We start from the raw sequence: 6,129 nt of genomic DNA, 5'->3' as shown, positions 1-6,129 counted from the left end.
TCTGTTTAACACTTAGTTTCCCTAAGCACTCCCTTGCTCCCCGTAACGCTCCCTCCGATGCGGGCGATGCCTCACACCGGAGCTCAGCAACTCGCGCCGATGCCGCCCGAGCCATCTCTTGTTATTTACTGCAGATGAGGCCAGGCCAGCCGGGGCAGAGATTCCCAAGACTTGCAGGCATTGAATTTTGATGGGTACAGTATCACCTGTTGGCTGTATGTAATTGCCGTCGCTCCTCCTCGGGGTGATAAAGTAGGAGACGACCTGGAGCCAGCTGTGTGGAGGCAGCAGCACGGCCCCGGGCGCTGCTCCTGATCCCAAGCCCTGCTCGGGGATATCCAGCCAGCACCAGCCTTCCCTTCCTCCCCAGCCTCCCACCCTCAGAGCTCAGAGCCGAGTACTGCTGCCCCATCGCATTCCCACCTGCAGCCCCAAGGCCCATCCTGCACCCAGGGACCAAAGGACGAGGGCCGCTCTCCCACTCCTGCACTCTGGGTCGGTCGTTAGCAAGAGCAGTTACGAGCCAGTGCCTTGGATTCTGCAATATGGGTTGTTGTTGTTGTTTTAAGTGATTTTTATTTTTTTGAAGGAATATATTGCACACATCTCAAGAAACCCCCCTAGGGTAAAATAAAAAAATATATATAGATGGCTAAAATAACAAATGAATCATAAAACTTAGGATGGAAAAGGACTATTAGATCATCCAATTTATCTTGCTGTCTGCCAATACAGGTTTGCTCCCTGCAGACCGCTCCCCGGGGCTTTGTCTCGCCTTTCTGACTTAACTCCAGCGCACAGGGTCCTCTGCCACTTGCTTTCCTGCGAAGCACAGTTAATGCTTTAGGCATCTTTGATCGGTTTGGGGCCAACTCCTTGCCTGAGGGGAGTCTCACCTGCATGGTGCACTGACTGCAAACATGTTTACAGCTCCATGAAGCGCCAGCCCTGCCGGAATGTGCCCCAGCTCCTGAGCAGCACACAGCACCTGGCTGCAGGGTGAGCCCATGGGCAACCAGGGGCCAGACCTCGGCTCAGCCCTCCTGGGGGCTGGGCCCACTGAGCAGGGCTCTGTACGCATGGAGATGGCTCGGAGTTGTTCTGAGCATTTGAACTTGGATTTTTTTTTAATTATTAGTGATACACTCCAACAGAACAAACAAACAGTCAACCCTTCAGCTTCTCAGGTGGCTCTTTTGGCTACAGGGCAACTCTGAAAGCTGTTTCAGTTGCTGTTTTTGCTTTCATTTCTGCCGCTCCTTAAAACTGTCTTGATTTAATAAAAGTTAAACGTTTTCATAGGAGAATCAGGCAAGGTGGTTTGTGATCCTTTTATGTACAACATGTATATTACATTATTCAGCAATTCAGGAATAAATTCCACCCCATCTCCCCCTACTGAATGCTTTATAATGTAAAGATGGGCTGACAGTGAGGTCCAGGCGCTGAGCAGTGCTTGGCCAGCTCCAGCCCAGAGCCCTTCCAGTGCTACAACCATTGCTGATGGACCACATTCCTGAGCCAGCCCAGGTTGTGTGTGACACAGGGTGGGTTATGAGCAGGATTTAATGGACAGAGGGCACAGTGCTTTTGGGTGGTTGACCATCACTGATCTTTATTTACGAAGCACTCACCCAGTTACTGAATCTGGCTTCTGCAGTGCGCGTTCAGCAGTGCAGTCATTGCTGTGTCCCAAAACTGAGCTTTATAATTGCAGAGCCAAAAATCACTTGCAATTAAAAAAACAAAACAACCCAAGCCTTATTCATAACAGGACATTCAAGTACTTCCATTTAGTTAACAAGAACTGAAGAGCATTACAAGTGTTGGCGAAGTTCGTTGGCTTGTTGCTCTGCAGTAACTAATGAAACATCGATAGGTCTGGATACACTCATCCCAGAATTCACTGTGGTTAAATAAGGAAAATGAGCAGCCCCTGAGCTCAGACAAACAGCAGTACTGTGGGGTTAGGGAAAGGGAAAAGCCAACATTTGATATACAAGTCCATCTGTAAACAATTGTGCTAATGCTTTAAAGATGATCAGCGTAGGCTGTTGGAGTTGAATAGGAAAACAACAGTTCTTGTTGGGAAAGAAATGTTTCAATCTGAAAATCAACTGTCAAAACGTCCAAGCCCCACATTTAGTTTCTGCTAAAAGAGTTTTACAAGATCCAATTTGAATAGAAACGTTGAGTTCAATTACCTTTTAACTTCAAGTATCAGCTGCAGAGGAAGGGAGAAAAGAATTGTAAACATAAGCACAACAATAAGCGTAGATCAAAAAGAAACAAGTGAAGAAACGTGAAATCTTATCGAGTCCACCTCTGTTTGAGGCCCAGAGCAAGCAAACAGCGTTAGCAGCACAAGGGCACTGTGACAGTGCTTCAGTTAGAGGGTGATTTGCTCTAATGTTTACCAAAAATTGAGGCTGGAAAACATGTCATTATATGATAAAGATAACTGAAGAGCAGAGCCATTTCTCCTCATTTAACAGAAAGCAAAACAGACGTGAAAGTAACTCTCTCTGCTGGCTGAAATGCTTTGGGACTGCATGGAGGTTCTGTGAGCAGTTATGGAAATAACACAGGAGGAAAAAAATCTGACTTTGGTGAACGTGCTATTCTGAATTAATTCTAATTTCATTTAGTTGCTCTGACCTTCTATTTTCCTGAACAATTTATGCTCAACTCTGACATTAAAATGTCACTGAGTTTGCTAAAAATTGCCTTATTTAGAAACGTTTTTAATTAACTTTTTGAGCAAAGATATATACATATATATAGATCAGAACTCTAAACTGAAATGTCATCACTCATGACAAAATGAAAACTGTTTTTACAACTTAAAGCAAAAAGTGCCCTTCACACCAAAACCATCTCCTGGTTTTCCAGAGCTGCCAGGACAGCAGGCAGCCCAGACCCCATGGCCATGCAGGTAAGGCTCCTCCTGCCACCGCTTCCCCAGTCGCAGGAATGAAGTCACACAAGGTTCCTTGCAAGCGATTATTCACAGGATGAAGAATTAGTAATTGCATTAGGTCATTGCATTCATAGAGGATGAATGAAGACATTTCATATGTGTAAAATTAGCTTTAAATGTCAAAAGTATTGCACAATTATTAGACTTGCTCATGAAAATATTTCTATATTAAAGATTCACCCAGACAAACGTCTCAGTGATGTGTACCCTGTTATAAAATGCATCATTTAATTAAAAAAGCAGTCAAAAATAATGGTAGCCAGCAGCTAAACTGTGCTCTAAATCTGCTCTGTAGCAACACATTTCAGTAAATATTGATAGGGTGAGAAGAGAAAGTCAGAGACAACACTTACACATCTGCAGATTTTCTTTGGTTCATCTCATTCATTGGTGAAGTGTGCAGGTTACACTGAGACTTGTGCTACATGAACTATTTAAATAGGTCAACATCTTCCTGAGCATGTGGTATTTTTCAGGGCATCGCCATTTGTTTTATTTCCACCTACTTTTGTGTAACTGGTAATTAGCTTAGGAATCCAAAGTAAACGTGGCCTTAAGATATATAACGCTTCCATTGTAGCTGGCCTGTCTGTCTGCTGCCTGAGCTCTCCTCGTTAGGCTCATTTCAGTGTCTCCTCTTTGCTAACACTGCCATCTAACGCTCAAACACTGAGCTCTCATGAGGAGGAAACAAGATTCTCTTTTACACATTGTTACCTCTGCAGCAAAATGCTGTTGAAAGCCATCCCTTCATCCGTTCTAGAGCTTCTACCATCGTTAATAAGAACAAGCCAGTGGAGTAATCATGAATATCCCCAGGAGACCCATCCAGAATGAAGGCAACAGCCCTCCCCCCTCTCACAGAATGTCAGAATGTGCAAGGCCTCTTCCTCTCATGGAAGGGAGATGCAGCTTTGGGACTGAGAGAAGAGCAAGGAGTTACCTCATTCATTTGCACTGAGCCCCGATGACACATTAAAGAGCTGGGGATTTTGAAGAGTGAAGGCCCTGGAAAGTACATCCTCTACATCCTCTTTGGAGAAGCCCAGAACTTTATCATAGTAAAAACTTCCTTGTTGAACAAAAAGTTGACCATCCATGCCAAAGCAGGCCCAGACTTTTGGCTTGAGATGGGGCCTCTGCAGACACTCCCATCACCAGTTTCAAGGCTTGTGAAGAGTTCCGGGGCCGCAGAGCCCAGCTAAGCCTGGGAGCTGATGCCACAGCACTGAGTGTTGCAAACAACAGATAACCTCCACAAAAACAGAGGGAGGAAATCTTAAGAGGGAGCAGTATTATCTAAATCCAGGATTTTCCAGTTCCACACTTCAGTTCTGGACCAAGCAGGACTGAAATATATTTTGCTTTCATATTCAACACACACAGAACAAATATGAAGCTGATGTACCTATCCTAAAAGTTATAGCTCATTTATAGTAGGTACAGTAATAAAACTGAGACCAAATTATAGGGAAGATATCACAGCCTTACATGTCTCTCTTTAAATGAAGAGATGCTGCACTTTTGTCTGTGATCAGAACAGGATCAATATGGCAGTCTAAGAAAGCATCCAAGACAAAACACCTTGTTTTGTAGTACTACCCCCAACCCACCAGAACAGCTCTCTCTGGAGTTACACACCAACAGTTCCTATTAACTACTGATTTCTGCAGTACTTCACACGACCCAGTCTTGGACTCAGATTATCTATTGGTAATGAACCCCTAACTAAGAAAGGCACATTTCACATAACAGGCCCTTGTCACAGATAACAGTGCACGTCAAGATGGGCGCCCTTGTAATTGGCAGGTACTTACTCAATCTGCATAATTACACACAGTAATCATGCTGTTACATGTTTGGAAATGCTAGATCTCATTTTCTCTACTAATCCTAAAATCACATGAACATCTTCCGTAGGAGTTACTACTTTAGATGTTACGAATTAATATTAAGATGAAATTGAATTAAATGTACTGATTTTAATGTCATGAACACACTCATAACTATTTTTTCCCCTGAGAACCATCTGCAATTTAGAGACTTGCTAATCCTAATTAAATGCACTTTTCTTAAGTGTGTGCAAATGAACAGAGAAATCTGCTCAGTAACACACTTGCATATTTTCCTCTTTTACTGAAAAGGGGAACAAGGAACTGTCTTGTGATTTAATATTAGATCTTCCTTGTATGAAAAAATTCATGTTGCTTCCTCAGTTTCAAGACATTTAGTTGTCTGAGTGTATTTTTACTGTTAACTCATTAAAAGTAGAGAAGGAAAGTCCCTCATACATTTATAATTAGAGCTACCACCCAGCCAATCTGGACAGGTTATGCTGTAGAGAAACACCATTTCTCAGTTATGCATTCCAGCACTTTAGACAGTAGCTAAAGTCCTTGCTGTTGGGGGAAACCAACAGCACTAAGCATTATTATGCAGACCAGCTACCATGTGATTTTCCATGGCACAAGGAGAGAAATGAGAGCAGACCATTCAATCAGAAGCACTACTTTGCAGCCCCTCAACTAGAGCAGCTTTAATCAACACCAATAGTGAGAATAGTCTCTAGATTTACTCACCATCTCTTTTTTGATGGCTTTGGCCTTCGCTCTCCAAAAAAGAGTTTCAACCTTTCAATTAATCCAACTTACACTGGGACTAACATCTCAAAGGAATGAGGAAATGTTTTCACAACACTGAAGTTCACTAGTCATAAACAACTGAAGCATAGTAACACTGGAAAAGTCTCCAAAATCCCTCACCATTTAAAGATGAAATAGACTTGAAGCAAAAATGAGTACTGAATCTTCTAATCTTGTACCAGTTTCATATCTTTAAGAGATCCCCTCCTCAGGCAGCAAGTGAGATTTGCTCTCAAGTTTTACTTTCCACTTGGCATCTGGGGTAGCTCACAAAATGGTAGGCATCTGATACCTGAAAGCTTACCTGAAACTACTAACAGGAAACAAAAGCATACTTGGAACACCAAAGGAAAACCATAGTTAATGGTAAAGATGACTTGCAAAGCTCCCCCCTCCACCACGCTTCATTCAGCACTGCTCAGAAATTTCTCAGCAGCAGTGTTACCCTTAGCCCAGCTGAACGCCTTTAAATGCCAGGCTCCACAAACCCTCTTTTGTACACACAAG

Source organism: Meleagris gallopavo, chromosome 22 (genome assembly GCF_000146605.3).
Source record: "Meleagris gallopavo isolate NT-WF06-2002-E0010 breed Aviagen turkey brand Nicholas breeding stock chromosome 22, Turkey_5.1, whole genome shotgun sequence".
NCBI classification, from domain to species: Eukaryota; Metazoa; Chordata; class Aves; order Galliformes; family Phasianidae; genus Meleagris; species Meleagris gallopavo.
The sequence above is the reverse complement of the archived record's forward strand: the minus strand, read 5'-3'. Positions refer to the sequence as shown.